The following is a 22155-nucleotide window of genomic DNA, read 5'->3' as shown; positions in this document are numbered from 1 at the left end:
AAAATTAGAAAGAAAGCATGCCAGCTTCTAATCTCTCTCCTTTAGACAAGATTTGATCCTCTGAAGAGAGATCTTTTATAGCTGTATACATTTATAGTATATAAATATCCAAAATAAAAATAAAATATATTTAAGCAAATATTAGCAAGCGAAGACGCTTAACATACCATTTATAGAATACCTTTATCCCACCCATCCACTACACCTTGACATACAAGAGCATCTGAGGCAGCCTGGAAAGAAAATTTGCAGTCACAAAAGCAGGAGACACCAGAGGACTGGATGGCTCTGCATACTGACTGTTATCATTTTGGGCCAAGAAGGTAGGGAAAGGATTCTAACAGTTGGTAATTCTAAGAAAGCCAGTCATTGGCATGCATCGTTATTGCCCCATAGATTTAAATCCTGCCACTTAACCTATAAGAACAGAAGCAACTATAATTAAACAACTTTATGGGTAAAGGAGTGCAAGAAACTTTTTCCCCTGCCAAACTCAGAGTTAAGTCACTTATCAAAAACTCACTGAAGTCAATTGAAAGAGTCTCATTGACTTCAATGGCCATTGGATCATGCCGAGTCCAATTAAATATACTTCTGAGAAATGCAATCTCCTCCGTGATTACTGCACAACAGAGAATGTTCTGGTGGATGACTGAAAATGGAGATCCCTACATACAACTTTCCTTATATTGTGTTCTCTTCCTCAGTGTATTTGATAGGAACCATTTAATGTATTCTGAAGTAATTTACTTTGATTTAATCTGATTTACTAACTAACACTGCTAGCTAGATACTAGTTTATACCAAACTGAACCTGTGCGTCAGTCCAAATGCCTACCCCATTATTCACTGATAGCAGTTAAGAAAAAATAAAGCGTCAACCATGCATAAATAACCCTTTTTCATACTTGGATAAAATTTTATTTTTATGGTTGAATTGGTCTCTGGCTGGCCAGCAATACACAATTAGGTTTGTCCCTTAAATCAAACAGAATGTAGCTGACCAATAAGAGCCCAGCGACAAATTGCCTTTTTCATACCCAGCACTGCAGATAAAATTATTAAATCTAGATTATTTGCTCTAGAGTTGCTTTGTTGATTACAGAGTTAACAGATTATTTGTTATATTTTATCAGTCAAATTATTTATTCAGTTAAGAAGTGGATCCCAAGAGCTACAGATGGCTTCCTACATAGTGAAGGGCATCTTTTGTATGGGGGAAGTTTTTTTTACTGATGGCCTAATCATCCACTGCACACAGCAGAAGCCCTCCCTTGAAGACATTTGCCATGGATATGCCCAGGGGGACTCATAATAGAGCTGAATTTTGTCTCAATTTTGATATGTTGATAAAACTTTCCATTCAAATTTCAAATTTTGATGAAGGCCAAACACATGACAACCAACCAACCAACCAGTGACATTTTCACAAATTTCCCCCACATGGATGAAACAGTGAAAATTAAAGGGGGGGGGGGAAGGTGTGGTGAGACAATTTTACAAATTTTTCATTACTTTTATCCCTCTGATCTTGCCAGTGCTGCTTAAACACCTATTTCAGAAGAGCATTATAAGTCAATCTGTTGTGCTATAGCTACATGGCGAATTAAACCTGGCAGCCCTTGTACCCCTTTTGATACACACATTTACACTCAGACCTGGAACCCGCAAGACTTCAAGTCTCAAACCCACACAGTTCATACCAGTTCCTGTTCTCTTCTCTGCCTCCAACAGGACAGGACAGTTGGGTTGTTGACTGGTTTCCATAGCAACTCAGTTGCCCAGGTCCTCATCTCTAGACTCTGCACATTCCTAAGGCAGGTCTGGCCTGGATCTATCTAGGCCAGACCCAGCTTTCATCTGGTCTGGCTCAGCAATCTCAGGAGACAAGTGCTGTCACATATTAGGCAGCCAGAACCGGCCCACCTCATCACACAGCCTCCCTTGTTGCCTTACTCCAGGGAGGGCTCTAGCCTCTCCCAGTTCAGTTAGGGTGACTGATCTAGGAAACACCCTACCCTTTTCCCCACATGTAGCCCAGCTCAGCTGAAACAAAAATAACATTCTTGTGACCAATGTTACTCAAACCCAACACTACAGCCACAAACACAGCAGCTTCTTGAGTGACTTGCATATGGATGTTAGCTAACCGTTTTTTCAGTTCCTTCTTTATGCCTATAGGTGGAACACAATATCGTCTTATGCCGTTTACTCTTAGATTGCACTGAAATCGATGAGAGTTGAGGGCATTCAGCACCTCACAAAAACATATGCATTATGCAGTTGCACAAATGACGACAGTATTTACCCTTGCATAAGCCTTAGTACTGCATAATTCTACAAAAGCAGCCATTGTCCTGCCATATTCCAGCACCTTGGTTTGTCTGCTTTCCATACCACCTCCCTTCTCCATGTTTGTCTCCTTCCCACAAGGGGAGCAACGGGAGTTTCCTGCACCATTCGCATAATACTGCCCTTAAGAGGATTGAGTGGGAAGCAGTGAGATGAGACTGTTCGCTACAGGAAGGACAATACTAAGTTGTCAGCTCTTGTTACATTACCTAATATTACCAGACTCAGGCCTGGTCTACACCGGGGCGGGGTGGGGGGGAAGAAATCGGTCTAAGTTACGCAACTTCAGCTACATGAATAACATAGCTGAAGTTGATGTACTTAGATCGACTTACCGTGGTGTCTTCACTGTGGTGAGACGACTGCTGCCGCTCCCCTGTCGACTCCGCCTGCGCCTCTCATGGCGGTGGAGTACAGGAGTCGACGCGAGAGCGCTCAGGGGTTGATTTATTGCGTCTAGACTAGAGGCAATAAATCGACCCCCGCTGGATCAATCGCTGCCCGCCGATCCGGCGGGTAGTGTAGACATACCCTCAGACTATTATCTTTTTACAGCTTCTCCTGCTATCTAGCTGTACCTTAATCTCCTGGACATATAAAAAGGTTGTAACGAAGAAGAATGGGTTAAATACTGGGCTTGAGTCTCTTCTCTCAAACCAATTATACTTTGGTATATTTCCACTGACTTACATGCCGTTACTCCCAATTTATACCAGTGTAGGTCAGAGTAGAATCAGATACTCTTCCCTACACTAACTGGAAACTTTTTTTTTGGGGGGGGGGGGAGGGGGGGAAGAGAAGAAGGCAGCAAAAAAAATGCAAATTCAAGTCAACTGAAATATATCAAATTCATGTCAAAGTTACAAATTGTTTGCCAAAACAATTCCAACAAAAATCAAAATGTTTCACTGACATTTTTAAATGAAAAAATGTTTTAATTTTTCAATTCAGAATGACTTTCAATATTTCCTTCAACTTTATTAAAAACAGAAAACCCAAGAAATTTCAAAAGTGAAGTGAAACTTTCATTTTCAAATGTTTTCTTTCAAACCAAACTGAATTTGATCTTCTAATTCACCAAAAATCTCAAAAAAAAAATAAAAAATAAAAAATAAAAATAAAAATAAAAAAAAAACCACAGGTCAACCAAAATTATTCCCCCCCCCCCCCCCACAATTTTTTGGAACTGTCACCAAACCAAGATATCCTTAATTCACACAGCTTTACTGTTTGCCTCAGATTCTAATGCAGTTTAGCTATCTATATTAGAAGGACCATTCAACAAAATATATACCTCATAGGATGCAGGGCTTTACATTATAAATACAAGAGTGTAGGCGTGACCTTAAATCCTTTCTTTCTAGGTTCCGTGAGGTCTGGTACTTTGATTATTTCTTGTTTGTTTGTATCCTGGTATTGTTTTTTGTTGATTTGGTTTTATTTAATTTTTGTGGATGTAAACGTGTTATGTTAAAAGCAATCCACTTTTCATCAGCATAAAATGGATTTTATCTGCTTTTCTACTGTTCTGTGATGCTGTAAGTTCGGTGTAGCATCCTGAGCACTCAACAGATTTTGTTTTAAAGGAACTTATTTCTTCCCAGTGCCTCAATTGCTCTCGTGGAAAATATAATTTATTCATATAATAAGTTAATTTTGCATAAGTTTGGACAACCAGAAAGATGATAAAAAAACCCAACAGAAAACTGTTTCAATGCATAACACAGGGCCAGACTCACCAGTATGATGAACACAGCTTAACTGGCTGAATAAGTCAGATTTTACAGCTAGCTTGGATCACTGCAGCAGTGCAAAGCACCTCGAGTTTACTGATGAATGTGGCCCAGTAGCTCTAACGTTAGACACAAAGGGAGAGAACCATAAGCATGCCTTGTCCTATTTGCCTCGGTAAACATTATACAAGGGGCTTTAATAAAAGGCTTACGTGAGCTAGTCTGTTCTAATAATGGATGACTGATATTTATGAAGAGGAAGCATTTTTTTATGGATTCCTGCTACCTGAAATTCCTGCTACCAGGAAAAAGTAAGGTCAAAGTGACCTTTGGAAAATATAGTTGTAATAGAATTAATGAAGAATAGCAGAGTGACTTCACCAGAGACTTATGGCTTCTGTTTAGCTACAAGATAGGTACAAAACACTTTCCTCTACCTATCTTACCCCCATCCTGAATTGCAGGGACTACCTTTAAGTATGAGAGTCATCTTATAAGAGATCATTTCTGAAAGGGAGCATGAACATGTCTCCTTTGCTCTAGTACACTAACTAGCTGAAAGGAATTTGACATGAGATCTCCACAATGCCGCCATACCAATCACTTACTGACAATGCACATTAAACAGAAAGCAGAGGTGCAGCTCCTGCTAAATTCACTTACCTGTACCTGCGATCAAAACCAGCTGAAAAGTAACAGAGGCGTTTCACATGCCTTTTTGTTGAGCCCCTGACAACACATGACAGCACTGCACTCTACCTGACAGATGCCTCCAATAGTTTTATGCAAGAGTCCAGGGAGCTGTTAATTGTTACTTTGCTCAACAAGCAGGGAAGTGTTGGAAACATGAGACACTCCCTGTACCTTGGTGCCTGTTGGGAGTGTTTACTTTCCTTTCTCCCAGCAGCTGATAGGAGCACTCCCTACTCAGGGTTACACACCTAAGGGAAGTGGGTTGACTATTCTTGTTAACACTTTAATAGCTGATTTTATAGTGGAAGGCAGACTGTTGATGCAAAATAGCTATTTACTGGCCAGATGCAGCCTAAAAACATTCACCACCTGTTTGCTGAAAGTAATTCTTTTCCATACTTGTTTCCTGGTCCCTAGACTCCGGTGTACTCTCAGTCTTTGTAAGGGTTCAGTACAACAGCTGATGTATGCAATTAGCTGCTAAGTAAATTATCAGAGTGCAATATATGCCCCCTAATGGGGACAGATCTTGATCAAGGAGACCTACATACATAAGGATGTTGTGCAGTTAGAGTAGGATATTATGCAGTTAAGCAATATTTATTTAAGACTCATTGGTCAAGATCTGTCCCAATTAGGCGGCATATGTCACTGTTAATTGCATACCAGCTAATTGCCTAATTCAACTATTTGCATAAGTTGCAGTTGAAATGATGCTCTATACTGTACAGACACCACGTCACAAGATTTTGGAAATTCATTTCTCTTAGATGGCTGCTAGTAGATAGGTAAGATGGAGGAAAGTCATTGGGGACACATAAAGAGAGGTTGTGATGAAAAAGAAGAAGGTGTAAAATATTGGGCCTGAATTTCTTCCCATAAACTAATTTTACTTCTTGTACCGTCAGAGACTTTCATCAAGTTACTCCCACTTTAAACCAGTGTAGATAAGAGGAGAATCAGATACTCACCACTAAATATAAACAGTATTATTGCTTATCCTCTAAATATTTAACTTCGGGTCACTCAATTTTCACGTACATCTCTGCACACTGTATGTATTTCATAGATGTGTATTTTGCAATTGCAGAGGCATGTATAATATTGAGATGTCTTGAAAGAGGGTCTGTAATGGCTAGATAAGCATATTAGCTTTCATCCTGTTCATAGGTACATGATGACAGTGTGCATGGTGTTGAACTATTACTCCAGTTTTCTTGCTGGGTACTGGGAGCAGAGCATATCATTAAGTTTACAGTACAAGCATCTCATCTTAAGGCTAGTGATGGATCTGAGGCACAAAATCATAGAACTGGAAGGGACCTCGAGAGGTTATCTAGTCCAGTCCCATGCACTCAAGGCAGGACTAAGTATTATCTAGACCATCCCTCACAGGTGTTTGTCCAACCTGCTCTTAAAAATCCCCAATGATGGAGATTCCACAACCTCCCTAGGCAATTTATTCCAGTGCTTAACCACTCTGACAGTTAGGAAGTTTTTCCTAATGTCCAACCTAAACTGCCCTTGCTGCAATTTAAGCCCATTGCTTCTTGTCCTATCCTCAGAGGTTAAGAACAATTTTTCTCCCTCCTCCTTGTAACAACCTTTTATGTAATTGAAAACCATTATCATGTCCCCTCTCAATCTTCTCTTCTCCAGAAGAAACAAACCCAATTTTTTCAATCTTCCCTCACAGGTCATGTTTTCTAGACCTTTAATAATTTTTGTTGTTCTTCTCTGGACTTTCTCCAATATGTCCACATTTTTCCTGAAATGTGGTGCCCAGAACTCGACACAGTACTCCAGTTCAGGCCTAATCAGCGCAGAGTAGGGTGGAAGAATTACTTCTCGTGTCTTGCTTACAACACTCCTGCTTACAACACATCCCAGAACAATGTTCACTTTTTTTGCAACAGTGTTATACTGCTGACTCATATTTAGCTTGTGATCCACTATGACCCTCAGATCCCTTTCCGCAGTACTCCTTCCTAGGCAGTCATTTCCCATTTTGTATGCATGCAACTGATTGTTCCTTCCTAAGTGGAACACTTTGCATTAGTCCTTATTGAATTTCATCCTATTTGCTTCAGACCATTTCTCCAGTTTGTCCAGATCATTTTTAATTTTAATCCTATCGTCCAAAGCACTTGCAACCCCTGCCAGGAGCTTAGTTATGCAGCATCATTCTTTTGTTACTACAAGACAGGAGTTATTGTGGATGGTGCAGGGCGTATGTATGTACAGTCACTAAGCTACATAGCCGATTACTTAAAAAAATAAAGGACCAAATCCTTATTTGGTCTAAATATGCCTCGCTTAGCTTACGTCAGTGGAGCTACATCAATTTATACCAGCTAAGGATCTGGCCCAGTGTCTCTGGCAAATAGATCCCTAGAGCTGTGACTGAAATTTGGGAGAACTGGAAGAAACAAGAGAGATTCTCACTCAAATACTGGACTGGGAAGCCAGAATGAATGAACGAACGTGCCCTAGGAAGATGAAGCAGGCAACCTGGAATTTGGTGTAGCTTGTTTTCAAAGATATGCTACATTATGTACATATAGCATCACCTTAAGACAGAATTTTCCCTCCAAGATTTCTGCTGAGAAGGGAAATACCCAAAGAACTACATTTATTAAATAGCTATTTGGAGACTCCCAGATACCTGCAGTATCCAGATCAGGTCCAGATCCAAATCTAAGAAAGACACGAAGTTATAGAACCAGATCCTCACCTGATGGTAAGTGGTATAGCTCCTTTGAAGTTAATTTACATTAACTGAGGATCAGTCCATGATTTTTTTCCCCTTGGGGCACCATGAGGGTCTTCTGTTGACATTAGCAAGAAGACAAGGAATTAAAAACAACTGGTTTAACCATGAAATAAATCTCAACCTTTAACTGGATTTTTGCAGTTGCTCTGCAGCGCCTCATTTTCATAGACAGCAGCAATGGGGTAGAGTCTGTGCTGTAGCCACAGCCCTCAGTACAGGAAGGTGCTGAGCTGCACTGGCCCAGGGGGAGAACAAGGAGGCAGAATGTGGCCCTGACTGCTGGGCACACAGAGCGTGCACATCCAGTAACCATCCTCTCACTTGCCCACGTACTGGTGTCCATCTGTTCTGACCAGTGTCCCGGGATCATGGCCCCACCTCCTTCCCATCCTTCCCAGTCCTCTTTGGGACATTATGAGGAAGAGTAAGGCAGCGTCCCTAGACCACAAGGTCCTTTTATAAAGGTGGAGAGACTCCTTCCATACTCACTGTGCATCTGTGTAAGGCCCAGACACAATCAGACTCTCTATGGCGAACATTAAGGGCAGCAGCAGTTTAATAGCAGACACAGGAGAGATGACCAAGCTCATGGATTAATTCCATTTGATAGAACATCTTCTTCTCCCATTAAAAAAGGGTTTCCCCCCCCCATCATTAACCTGCTTCCAGGGAGCTGTGGGAAGAGAAGGGGAGAGGGGTAAACAAACTTCAGGCTCAGATAGGAAATGGACCCTAACCAAATCCCTGGGATGCAAGACCCCTGACCTGCATGCAGACTTACAGAATCAGTCCCTTTGCAGTTACAGCTCATCTTCAGCTCAGAGACACGGCTGTTCTCAAATGCCATCAGGCTCATGCTTTAGACGGCTTTTCACGGACCACTTCCAGCAGAGTCATCCTGATGGGGACATTGAAAGAATACTTGTGAAGTCACACAAGTGTCCTCTCTATTGGCAAGAGATGAGCCCTGTTGTAGGTACAGTCCTAGAGCACCCCACAATGTGGTACTGTATTCACCCCACCTCTACATGCCTCTGGACCAGTGGTTCTCAACCTATTTACCCTTGTGGGCTGCATATACAGCTCGTTATATGGGTCACATCTACACAATATATATATATATATATATATATATATATATACACACACACACACACTAGCTGTATGGCCCTAAGGATGTCACATGGGCCACAGTTGTGTGCTGACTGGGCCGCAGGTTGAGAACCACTACTCTGGAGTCTCCAATGATCTTGCTCAAAGATGGTCTAATTTTTCAATGCCTCACACCACACAGGTGTGGTCCTTCCAGGTTGAAACCCCTCATTTCTCAGAATTTCAGACTGCACCTCTCTCTCGGGTCCCCAGTTCCCCCTATGCCAGTCTCACTGCAGCCCCTGGAACTCTCTCGAAATACTTTCCCCCAGGTCTCGTCCTAGTCCTGGCTCCTGGGCTCAAACTCCTTCTGTCTTTGGGGCAGGGCTCCACAGCTGTCCTTCCTAGGCCTGTACCTGAAGCCCTGCAGGCTTCCCTAGCCCAGTTCATTCTGGTTCACCACAGAAGACACTCCCTGAAAATCTTTCCTGACTCTAGGCTCCCCTCCCCCCTAAGAGTACTCCTTTATAATCCTCATCCACTGAGCACACCATTTAGACACCTGGCTGCCATTCCCAGCTCTGGTGAGCCTTCTCTGAACTACTTGTTCTTAAAGGGGCCATGCCTTGGAACAGGGTGGGCTGGTCCCAGGCTTCCACTGTTTCTGAAGGGGACAGCCTACCCTGTTACAAGCCCACTAGGGAATACTGGATCCATATCTTTGGCTTCATCCCATCTCTTTTCTTTCTAAAGCCTGGCTACCTCACAGCCAGATTTGAATGGTTCTTTCTGCACTAGGAAAATCATAAAGCAAACTTCAGCTGTAACCATAGACTTTCACCTCATTTTGAATCAAGCCCATGAGGAATTGCAAATTTCCCGGCGTCCCAGTGCAAAAACATGAACTATTTGAAGTTCACTCAAAACTGGGCCTGGATTCACATGCCAGATTTGTGCACCTTAACAAATAAGTTTGAAAAAAAGGGAACCTGGGTCAGTGTTGAGTTGGTAATGAATAAAACCCCAGATCAGGAGATTTTCTCCTGGGTGCGGGAGAGGCAAATATTTTGCACAGCTCTATTCGCTGCAGCAAGTGGTGGTAGCTGCTGAATGGCAAAATAGCTCTGATATACAGACTAGAACCCTACCCTGTGAGCTGCTGAGTGTTATTATCTCCTACTGAAGTCGATGGGAATGGAGTGGGTACTTAACACCTACCAGCTGGTGTTCAGCACCATAGAGAATCAGACTCTCAAAGGAAACAACCCACATCTTGCTCCGAACCAGCTCCTGAAATTTCACAGATCCTGCTCCCGAAAGGTACTGACAGCCCTGCAAGTCTGCCCAATCAGCCGCACTTCCTGTTGCGTATGCGCTGTGGAGCGGGTTTAACAAATGTATTTACGAAATTTAATTGTCCTTTTGGAGTATCACCTAGGCACGCTTTCCCACCCCCATAACGAAATGGGACATTACAGCCAGGCTCCATTCTTCTTACAGCGCGGCAGGAACAGTCAGAAGCATGTTGCTCTTTCATGGCTATTCACACTGACTCACAGTTATGTAGCAAAGTCCTTCTGGTTGTTAAACTGGTTTATGGCAGGATGTGGGATGAGTTGATGACCTCTCACCATACGGCCCTTCTTGTGGGTGTCTTCACAGCAGCTGGGAATGAACCTTCCAGCCTGTGTAGACATTGCAGCTTGGGCTGGAGTTCAGGATGGCTGCCAGGGTCAGCTCCGGGCACCAGCCGAGCAAGCTCATGCTTGGGGCGGCAGATTCTACGGGGCGGCATTCTGCCCAATCCTAGGGCGGCACGGCCGCTTTTTGTTGTTGTTGTTGTTGTTCGCTGATCCGGCCGCCCTGTAGGGGGCGGCGGCGCGGAGGAGGGGAGTGCCCTGCTGGGAGCGGGCTGCGTGCTCCGTCTGCCCCAGCCGGTGCCAGGTCTGTAGCTAGCCCGGCAGGGCAGGCTGCGTCCTTCCCTGCCCACCAACCGGAGCGGCGCGGAGCCCTCCCGGCAAGCGGCGCGGTGGTCGGGGCCGTGTGGTGAGCACCCCGCTGAAGCCCTGGACACTCCCCTTCTCTCTCCCCCCCGCTTCCTCCCCACTAGCCGGGGCACGTCTGCAGTGCAGGGAGTCCCCCTGCACCCTGGCTCCGGCCGCCCCACAGGTTTTTTTTTTTTTTTTCCCCTGCTTTGCTGCTCCGGCCGTGCCACAGGTTTTTTTTTTTTTTTGCTGTTCTGGCCGCCCAATTTTTTTTGTTTTTGTTTTTTTGCTTGGGGCGGCAAAAAAGCCAGAGCCGGCCCTGATGGCAAGCCTAGGGAGTGAGTGGGCTTGAGAGCCTGAGCTGCAAGGGCACACTGCTATTTTCCTGTGCTGAGAAGCCTGCTCCTTGGTCTCTGTTTGCACATATAATCCAGTTGGTACATAGAATCATAGAAATATAGGTCTGGAAGGGACCTGGAGAAGTCTGCCAGTCCAGCCCCTTGTGCTGAGGCAGGGCCAAGCAAATGTAGACCGTCCCTGACAGCTGTTTGTCCAATCTGTTTTTAATAACCTACAATGATGGGGATTCCAGAACCTTCGTGGGGACCTACTCCGGAGACTAACGACCCTTACAGTTAGAAAGTTTTCCCTAATACCTACCCTAAATCTCCCTTGCTGCAGAGTAAGCCCATTACTTCTTATCCTACTTACAGTTAACAATTGATCACAGTTCTCTTTATAGCAGCCCTGAACATATCTGAAGACTTATCAGGTCCCCCCTCACTCTTTTCTCAAGACTAAACATGTCCAGGTTTTTCTTTTTTAAACCTTGCCTCATAGGTCAGGTTTTCAAACCTTTTATCATTTTTATTCGTCTCCTCTGAATTCTGTCCAGTTCACCCACATCTTTCCTAAAGCTGAGGCCTCACCAGTGCTGAGTAGAACAGGACAATTACTACCCACGTCTTATGTGACATTCCTGTAATGCACCCCACAACGGTCAGATTGTTGGCTCATATTCAATTTGTGACCCGCTGTAACCGCCACATCTTCTTTAGCAGTACTACCGCCAGTTATTCCCTCTTTTGTAGTGGTGCATTTGATTTTTCCTTCCTATGTGAAGGAAAGATCACTTGTTTTTATTGAATTTCATATCACAGCTCTTCACACCATGAGGGCTTTCAGAGTGCTCCAGTGCGCTGAATGGGTACAACTGTCATATACACTGGGAAGCTGTGCTATAAAGTGTCAAAGTTTCAAGGGGAACAAGTCCAGTTTAAGCAGAGATTTAACTGATTGAGAAGTTTTTGATTAAAAAAAAGAATGCACTCTTTATCTTCACTCTGTTTTTTGGATATTTTTACACCATTGTAACATATTTGGGCCAAATTCTGATGGTGTAAATAGATGAAACTCCGATGAAAGTGTGTGTGGGGGGAAATGGAGCACGGAGACACACTAGATGGCTAAGATTTGACTGAGTCAAGTGACTGAGACTTCAGAGATCTAGGTTCAATTCCCAACTCACCCACAAACTTTTCTGAGTGACTCTGGGCAAAGTCACTTAATCTAGTGTGTCTCCGTGCTCCATCTGTTAAAAGGAGTGAGCACTTCCTTACCTTACAGGAGTTTTATGAGGGAGAAAAATCCATTAACAAATTGAAAGAGCTCAGACAGTAGATGATTTAGGCCATATAAGTACCCAAATAAATTGTAAGACCGACGTGCCTGCCTATGCAGCAGAGAACTTGGACCGTTTACTTCAATGGAGTTACTCTTGATTTACTCCACTCTCAATGAAAGGAGAATCCGGCCTTCTTAAGTGTCTACCATAACAAATGTTTCGGTGGTCATTGTACCCACCGTTCTCTACTCTGTAGCTGCAGCAGAGGGTGCTGTAACTGTTTGCAGATACAGGCGAGTCTCATCTTACGCGCGTTTAACATGCGCAAATTCAGCTTTGCGCAGTCAGCAAACACACATTCCCACACACACACACAAAAAGAGCGAAAAATAACAATTTAAATACTGTACCTGTAGTGCGAGCGATTCCGCCCGCCATTCCACTCAATGGAATTTTGACTATACACGATTTTCGCTTTACGCGCTGGCAGCGGAATGTAACCCCAGCGTAAGATAAGACTCGCCTGTAGTCTGATGCTCTTCATTAAATAATTTTAGACTGAGAAGGAGTGGCAGCAAATACAAATTGCGGTGCTCTGTGGTTTTCACACTGTTCCTGTTTGGGTGCAGAATAAGAGGCAGGTACATTCCAGTTGTAAAGATGGGTAGAGTTCTGAGCAGATACAAAATTTGTATCTGCATTTGATCCGCAATCTGCAAATGTGGTCTGTGGATATCCGCATCTGCGGCTGTGGTTATCCAAGGATATAAAGTGGATATCCTCAGATTTGCAGGGCTCTAAAGATAGGACGTATGTCTCCTTGGACTAGGTCACATTCATCTTGCCTAGTCCACAGTTCTGTTGTTCTACAGATCTTCTCTTGGAATTTCTGTACTATATTCAGCACATATGTACTGTACTTCTCAGAAGTAACTCTGCTGATATCAATAGAGTCACGCTGCTGTGAAAATGAAGTAAGAAAGAGGAGAATTGACACATAATCCTTTGCATTTGGAAACCCATTTAATTAAGCAGTACAACACTCTTGTGTTTGTGACAAAACTGTATGGACAGAGTTAAGGGACTGGATACTGTTAATGTTGAATTATATAGCTAGGCAGATATTTAGAGTTGGATTTTCAAACATGTCCAAGTGGGATCTGTACTCCTAACTCACTCAGGCACTTTTGAAAATCCCACCCACCGTGTGCACTTGAACAGAGACAGGGAAATCCAAAGGGGAGAATGCAAATCAGAGGTTGGCTGGTTCAGAGTGGCGCTGCCTCATGTCTGGTTGTAACTGTAAGTACTGCTCCTTTCTTAGCATTTTCACCCACCCTCGTGTATTTCGGGGGGAAATGCTCAGGTGTTCATTCTCCAGCCTGTGAACCATCTCTTAGTAAAGGGAAGCCTGCAGCTGTCTGTTCTCAAATTCCCTTTCCCTGATTTGGTGCTGTCCTTATAACAAGGCATTAATAGGGAATTGCAGCCCTCTCCCCTTACAAACAATAAACACCATAGTACTAAATACCTCACAAGCTAGCTACTTCTGTTGTCCCATTCAGATACATACTGCATTGCATCATCATAGCTTCAGAATTGTTCACGTTTACCCAAACTACAATGCAGATGGAAAGGTTTCTAAAGAGCAATTACATTCTTCTGATGTTCATGTCATTTAGATAAGTTATAAACCCCTCACATCCTGCTGAGCAGTGTTGCCAATCTAGTGAATGCCACGTGCTACGGATAACAGTGAGCAGACAGCTCCATTGCAGAGATGGATGCATTTCAGTGGCATTAGATTAAATGCTCTCTCTCTAAATGCTACAGGGATAAATTCTTCCCACAGTGCTCAGTCTCACTCACACAACTGCCATGGGATTTCATGGGTGTTGCTGATGGCGAAACTAGGCCTCATGGCTATAAAGTGCTTTGGGATCCTTCTGGTTTAAGCGTGTTATATAAACATAGCTAAGGCAAAGAGAGAAGCAATTATGATACCTCATTTTAGGGTAGCATGCAGAATCACTGTCTGTCTTGGGACATGGACTCTCTGGAAAGAAGGGTAAACCAGTAAGTGACAGTCAGAAGGGTGCAAGAATTACAGGAAGACTCTTTCTTCCTGGTTGTTTACAAGGTGTGGCTCGGTCTGGAATTCTATCCACCTACCTCTGTTGTTCTCAGCCCTCCAGGTGATACCTTTGATTCCTGCCAACGGACATGCCCCTGCAAGTGAAGAATTTCAACAAGTTGCCTGCTGCTAATGAGAGAAAGTTCAGCCACAGCCCACAAAGGGCTCCTAGCATCCTGACTCCTGCAGAGCAGGCTGTGGAGGGGAAGTGCACCCAGGTCACAGAAACTAATCCCGACCTTAGTAAACTCTGGTGGGACATATCCAGAGTGCTCCCTATCTACGCAGCCAGTACTGTTCAGGTTAACACAACTGCTGTGCACAGAAGGCAAATTCCACAGAACAGCCAGATGGTGTGAAATGGGAGTGTCTACAGGATCGCGAGCGCCATGTTACATTCCCTCAGGTCCACGCACACAGCACAGGTTCTAACAGGTGCATGAACTAAAGCAACCCCAGGCTTGAAATCAGGTCCCAGTGGTATTGCAGACAGGGGAACATGAACAGTAGAGCAGTTAGTACCATGCCATTCCTGAGGGCGCATGAAGCAGGAGACACGCACTCGCAGCCAGAAAGCGCATGATGATCGTGCAAGTTCAGTGGATCTTTCTATCCAGTTATTTCTGGTGGAAACAACAGCTGGACATAGAGCACCCCATTGCGGATGTGGATGCTCAGAGCACCCAGGTATACAGTACACTGCTCACTGACCTAAGAAAAAGCATTTGCAAGGCTGTAGCAGCATCACCTGGTCACACCTGTCTTACTAGAAAGCACTAACACAAAACATGCCAAGAATGGCCACTGGCTTTTTGTTCCTCAGTTCTGGCTGCTCGGTTTGAGACATCTTTCTGAAACACGAATGCATGTCTAGTGGGAGATGCAGAAACAGCCGCCCACCTCACAAAAGTCAGTGGCTGCTTTTAAAAATATTGGCCTAAATACTCAGTTTAGTGCATGCCAGGGCGCCATCCTCTTGCCACATTGCCCTATTATTTCAAACTGGTGCAGCACCCTTGGTCTCTGTTGTCTCTGGAGAACTGCCTTTGCTACATTACATTGTTTCACCTAGGGTGGCATTTCTTCAATGGGGTGGTTACTTCCTTTCTTCGCATGCCACTCCCATGGGCACAGCCCTACAGCCTGCACATAGGAAAGGTGTACCTCCCTTCAGCACAATAGAGTCCATTCAGATACACTGCATGCATAATTCTTAGGCTTTAACATGAAGATTAACATCTTGTTGGGAAACTGCAGAACTTGTTTTAATTATTCACTATCGACATCTGTCTGTCCCTCAGACATTCAAGCAGTAAACAAAAATGCCTTTCCTGTCAAAAAACAGAAGTCCAACAATGCCTCCCCCAACCCTCTCACTACTGGTTGGCTGGGATGACCACACAAAAAAAGTAACATTTCCTTTGGTGATGTTTTTGATAACGTTGACTAGAACCCAAGAGCACATGGCCAGTACTGTGAGGAGAAAGGAGGAGTATTTCTAGTCTAAGACCACCAGCTTGTTGGTGGAAAGCTTAAATCACAAGGAAATTTAATCTTCAAAGTAGATTATAAACATTAAGGGACAGATTCTGGTCTCCTAACTCATATTTAGTACCCTACTCTTCAGGCAGTTCCACCGATCTTGGTCTATTCGCAGAATAAGGTGCTATTCACCATGCATAATGGTTTCAGAATCTGGACCTAAAATCTCGCGTGAGGTAGGACCTGTAAAAAGCCAGTATTATTCTCATCATTTTACACAGAGGAAAGGTGAAGCAGAGGAGTTAGCACCTGACTGCAAGAGGTCTTAGAAGAAGTCCCTGCGGTAGGTAAGATGAGTGCTGGCTCTCCAACCCCAGTGCTCAGAACACTAGGCGATATACTTTAGGACCTCCTTATGCTTGTCTAATGTAGGAATGTCCTACTCGCCAGTCCATGGGGCTGCAAAGCCTGCTACCGAGCTTTGGGGCTCTTTACACCTCAAAGAGAATCTCATCTTTCATTTAAAAATGAAAAGCAAATGTCTAGCCCTTTCCACTGCCTTAAATCTAAGCCTATTACTAGCGTGAAAAATTTGTCTGAGTAATCCGTCCTAATTCTATTTGCCCATGGCCCCAGCTACATGTGCCCAGGATGATTTTGCGGCCTGTGAAGCCCACGGTCGTGGATCCCCTGATGTTCTGGGAAGAGGGAGGGCCCAGGCAGGATGATGATGTTAGGACATCTACAAATGACCCACTGTCTGGCTATCCACTGAACTGGATGGACAGCTTCCAGCCACAGGAGTGGGGCAGCACAGAGGCCAGCTCAGCTCCAAGCAGAAGGAGCAAGCACTGGTGGCAACTATTTTATGTAAATGCACCTCAACAGTGTTGGTGGTAGCCTCCATTTTGCATCTGTTCCTGCAGTGTCTTGTGTTTACTTGGCCGACGGCCTATTTAGGGGGGGATGGTTATTCTGGGCCCCCATACGCTGACTGCGCAGGATTTTGTAGTTAAATGAGCGGAACAAAAGACAAAAATACAAATTGAAAAAAATCCCTGGAAAACCTCTGGCTTATCTGCAGAAAGGCCTTTGCAAAACATTTGTTTAGACCAGCCACTAATCATCCCCCTCCCCCTGCAGGAGCAGCTGGGCTCCTGGTCTCTGGCAGCAGAAGAGTAGGATCAGCCCAATGATTCCCATCCTTCCTTCCCTCTTTCCAGTCACACACAATTTTTTTAAAAAAATGAGTATTTAGGTATTGGGAGCAGGAGCCACAAAGACTCCTCACATACCTCGTTAGGGGACCAGTTACAGAGTTGCCCCTGAGGAAGGATGCAGTTGTCGTGACCCAGGAGCAGACTCAGAGTCACAGTTTGGTCTCTGGTGCTCCCTTTGCTCCAAGGGAGATATGTTGTGTGCACAGATCACTCCCCCTTCTCTGGTGCATCTGACCCTTTCATCCCATCGCAGTGTGGCAGCTCACCAACCACACGTACTCTTGCTTGGCTGTTCCCCTGACCCTGGCAGAGGGAAGTCAGTCGTATGGGGATAGAACAGGCTCATCACCTCCAGAACACTCCCTCACGGCCTACGTGGCCCTGCAGCACTCTTACCTCCCTTTCCCTCTCCTCAGTGCTCCTTAAAAACTCCACTGACTCCAAGGTATTCAAAACAAGAGGCTCCATTCTGGGGTCTAATTACATAAGTCCTTGACGTTTCCTTTGGCCCTCAAGTTACCCTCATCCCACTCAGACGGGCCCTTCCTCCACAGCGCCTTTGGTGGGGTGCAGTCTTCCCACCAACCTCCACAGCTTGGAGGCCAGGTCACCCCAGCAGGAAAACAGGCTTCTCCGACTAGAGTCTCCTCTGCTTCTCGCCCCTGCTAGTTCAGGGGCTTCTTCAGGAGCCTTTCCGCAACTCCTCTGGATGGAGCCTCTGCCTAACGCTAAACTCCCCACCCCAGCATCTATCCCTGTTTGATTCACATGATGGAGGGATAGCTCAGTGGTTGGAGCATTGGCCTGTGAGTTCAATCCTTGAGGGGGCCACTTAGGGATCTGGGGCAAAAATCTGTCTAGGAATTGGTCCTGCTTTGGGCAGGAGGTTGGACTAGATGACCTCCTGAGGTCCCTTCTAACCCTGATATTCTATTCTATGACCTTCATTTTCCCCAACTAGGGAGGAAAGTTAGTAGTGTCATAGGGGCACTGAAACACATCTCCCCTTCAAGGGCCAGCGATCTTGTGACAAGGGAGAGGATTTCTGATTCCTGCTAACAGCATTAGCATCATGCACTGAGGTCACAGGTTTGGCAGCTCGCCCTGTCCCAGTTGTTTCTCTGCTTTCCCTTTGGCTCTGCATTGCTTCTCTTCCATCCTTTTTCTGTACAGGATCAGCTTCATAAGAACAGGCTCCAGCTACAATCTCTCCTTTTCTTAAACAATATTTGAGGATGGTATTATCATGTCATAAGGAAATAAAAGTATCTGACCCAAGAAGCTGCATTCCACTCCTAGTTAAAGAACAGTAATAAACAGTTATTGAGCTGCAGTGACCTCTGGTGGCTTTTGCTGTAAGACATACAGCAGAGCCATATATTTAACAGCCTCAACTTCCTTCCTTCAACTCCCCATCCAAAAAATTAACTTCAGCTGGCAGCCCATTCAGGCTACATTCAAGTCCCAACTTTTTGCAGAGTTTCATATTTTTTAGCTTTCCCACTTGTATTCAGAAAAGAAAGTCACAGATGAGGAAGAATTTATAAAACCATCAGGCCAAGTTTTTCAAACCTGGGGGGCAAATGGTAGGCTCCTAAACCCATATTTAGGAACCTAAAGACGTGGCTTGATTTTCAAAAGTGCTGAGCACCCAGAAATTCTCACTTGAGTCAGTGGAAAATCAGACTAGAGCTGGTCAAAAAAATTATGTGACAATGCCTTTGATGAGAAATGGCTTTTTTGGTTAAATGGAAATTTTTGACAAAAATATTCAATTTTTGACCAAAATTTTCCATTTTTATGCCGAACATTTTCAGATTTTGGTTGTCAATATATTTAAAAAAATGTTGTTGTTTTTTAAAAAATGGGATTTTTAAAAAGTTTTCATCAAAATTTTTCACAGGAAGGAAAAAAATCATTTCTGTCCAGCTCTACACCAGGTCTTATGTCCTTCTGCTCCTCTCCTTTCTGGGCCTTCTTGCGTGCTGCCCCTCATGACTGGCATGTTCTCCTTGGTCTGGTCTGGCTTTCCTCCACTGTCTCCTCAAGCAAGTCCCTTGACAACACACTTCTTCAAGGAGAGTTTTAAACCTGTCCTACCTGCCCTCACCTTGCAGGGGTATTAACAGACTCCATGTCCTGTGTCATTGCCATCACACTGCTCTTCTTCCTCGCTCCTTTACTTTGTTTGGCAGTTTAAACAGGCAGCTTCTCTTCCTCCCGTTCTGTAAAATCCCCCAAATACTGTAGGTGCAATACATATAAACAAACAATATGAATAACTGATTTTTAAAATTTCCAATCTAATGAGTCCGTAGCACGGTATACAAGGAGAAAGCACTCTGATTTTGCTATAAATCACCCCCATGTCACTGAAGCAGGACAATCAGGATGCAGTTGAGTAGATGGGCCACATGGCGGGGCCAGCTCACAGTGCATTGCGTCTTTAGCTTTATATGAAGGAAGCAGGGTTGTCAGAAAACCTGCCACTGCTCATCTTTACAAAATCAGTGCAGCTGCAATAAGACAACCCCCAGTCTCTTGTCAGGCCTGCATTTTCCTGCCTCAGAGCTATCAAGGGGATGAGTAGAAGGCATGCTATTAGTTCTGTTTGCTTGCTTGGGGACAGCTCGCCCGCAATACAATAAATTATTTTTTATTTAAAGCAAAGAAAGGGAGAGAATATGGAGAGCAAAAAACACAAAAGTTTGGATGTGGAGAGCAAAGAGCACAAAAGTTTTAAGAAGGCAGTAAACCAGGAACAGTGGAGAAGACCTGGATTTTTTTAATGGCTGATTCTAGCTATCTGAGTTACTTCAAAACCCCCTCATATGTCAAAATTTAAATGCATCTTTTTTTTTCAAATTGAGATATCCCATCTCCTAGAACTGGAAGGGACCTTAAAAGGTCATCAAGTCCAGCCCCCTGCCTTCACTAGCAGGACCAAGTACTGATTTTGCCCCAGATCCCTAAGTGGCCCTCTCAAAGATTGAGCTCACAACCCTGGGTTTAGCAGGCCAATGCTCAAACCACTGAGCTATCCTTCTCAAATAGTTAGTGACTGGGATGAGAACTTCACAGAGTTAGTATCCTTGCACTTTCCTCTGAGGCATCTTGTGCTGGCTGCTGTTTGAGACAGGACACCGGACACTGGATCAGATCTGGTCTGGCACTTCCTATGTCCCCCAAAGGGCTGAGAAATGTTACTTTCCCATTAACATTAAGCACACAGACTGCATATCAAAACCATATAAGGCATCAAGCAAGATGCAAGCAGAACTGAAATGGAGGCATCCTATAGTAGAAAAAATGTTTCTTTTCTCCTCTAGGTATGAATGGGTGAGCTTGAGAAGCTTTTGGTAACTTTTTGGTGTGTTTTTTCACTTGATTCTTCTTCTTTTTTTTAAAGTGGCTTTAGTCCTTGGGACAAGTCCCAGGAATTGAAGCTGTCTTTGTATCTGCAGATAGAGCCCAGGGAGCAGCTGGGCAAAAATCCCCAAACCATGTTGTCTGTTTGCTCCCGAAAAGGATTGGACATTTAGATGAGAGCAAAATTAGCCAATGTGATAATAGTAAGGATTGGGGGAAACCAAACCACACCTGTTCTGGAAGGGATATAGCTCTCATTCTTCAGGGCAAAAACTAACCTCTGAGTTATGGAGGTCAAGAAGAGATTTTGCAAGAGAGTTATGAAATCACCTGCCCCTGAGGAGTTTCACCCGAGCCTTCCCTTGAAACAGCAGATACTGGCCAATATCAGAGAAGGGATATTAGATGGATTATTGGTTCGATACACAAATTGCTGTGTTCCTAAGTTCCTCACCTACAAGGTCCACCTGTGAGGTAAAAGGCAGTGCAGTCTTCCTGCACATTCCTACTTTGTCCCCTCTGTAAAGGCTGCTAACAAGTGAGGCAGTGAGTGCTAATGGAGATGGTGGTTTTTAGGATGTCGACATCTGTCAAATAGGAAGTGGCTTGAGACTGTGATATGTTGTTCTTCAATATCCTTTTGCATCATTTCCTTTTCAGCTCCTTGGAGCGTCCTTTCTTTGTCCACTCTGAATTCTTGGCAGGTTAGGGGGGAATAATCAAACTGTCCAGGTTAGACCGAAAATTGAAACAAAGCTGTAGACCAATGTGTCAAAGTTTAAACTACAGTAGAGGTGTTCGAAGTCCTGGACGACTCATGCACACCTCAGACCTGGTAGAGCATTTGTTAGCAGAGAGGAATCTGACCAGGTGTGTGTGAGAAGCACCACTCCTTATTTTTGATTTCGATGATTTTTTTTTAACCTGTTAGTAAGAGGCAATGTGACTCTGACTTTCTGCAGTAGCATCATGTGGGGAAATCACAAACAACCTGGCATTAAAGAGAAAGTTATCTTATTCGTTGTGTGGCAATCATGGTGAATGCATAAATCTGCTCCAGTTGCAGGCCACTAATTTCAGACATTATAACAGTACTCCAGGAGGTCTCCCTGCCATTCTAAAATAGAGTGACTGTGCTAGAACGTGACCCCTTTGCATAACGCTGGTGATGCTAATGAGGCTTGAAAGCAACTGATCTACCTAGCTGTGGATTCCCTGGTTGAGTGGGAACCCAGACCCCAGCCAGCGTAGACAGCTACTATTCTTCCCCACTGCAACCCTATGTCAGGGTTTGGCTAGAGTGCTGTGTGCTCCAGCTCTCCCTGGATGGCAGATGGCCTCTTGGGGCTGCTATTAACTGGTGAACTTCAGCCCTGGGGCTGCTTTAAGTGATGATAGGGCTGGGGTCATTGTAGAATCAGCCCCAGAATCAGGGAGCAGAAAGAAGTTTCTTTGTGGCACGCTCTCTCTGCCGCACCCAGCAGGAGTTAGGTCCAGCTCAGAATTCGCCTGGTATCTGTAACTCAGTAGCTCACCTTAAACACCACATCATACTGTGGCAGGTTTCTTTCAGGAATGAGACCTTGGGCCAACGTTTTCAAACCTGGCTCTAATGTAAAGCTAAGCACCTAAATCCTTATTTACGTTTCTAAATGAATGGGCTGGTTGTTAAAGGTGTTGAACGGCCACAGCTCATAC

The 22155-nt window shown here is 44.3% G+C and overlaps 1 protein-coding gene across 1 annotated transcript in view; it reads right to left on the bottom strand.

Moving 5' to 3' along the window:
• Window positions 1-4942, bottom strand: part of RASSF6 (Ras association domain family member 6) — a 32486-nt gene extending 27544 nt beyond the window's left edge. Inside the window, exon 1 of the mRNA XM_034772810.1 lies at window positions 4749-4942. The gene's annotated coding sequence lies outside the window, so the exon portion shown is untranslated. The remainder of the gene's footprint in view (window positions 1-4748) is intronic.
• Between the last annotated feature and the right edge of the window lie 17213 nt (window positions 4943-22155).

The sequence above is a fragment of the Trachemys scripta genome, chromosome 5, assembly GCF_013100865.1.
Source record: "Trachemys scripta elegans isolate TJP31775 chromosome 5, CAS_Tse_1.0, whole genome shotgun sequence".
In the NCBI taxonomy this organism is placed as follows: Eukaryota; Metazoa; Chordata; order Testudines; family Emydidae; genus Trachemys; species Trachemys scripta.
This window is presented reverse-complemented; position numbering and strand designations above follow the sequence as displayed.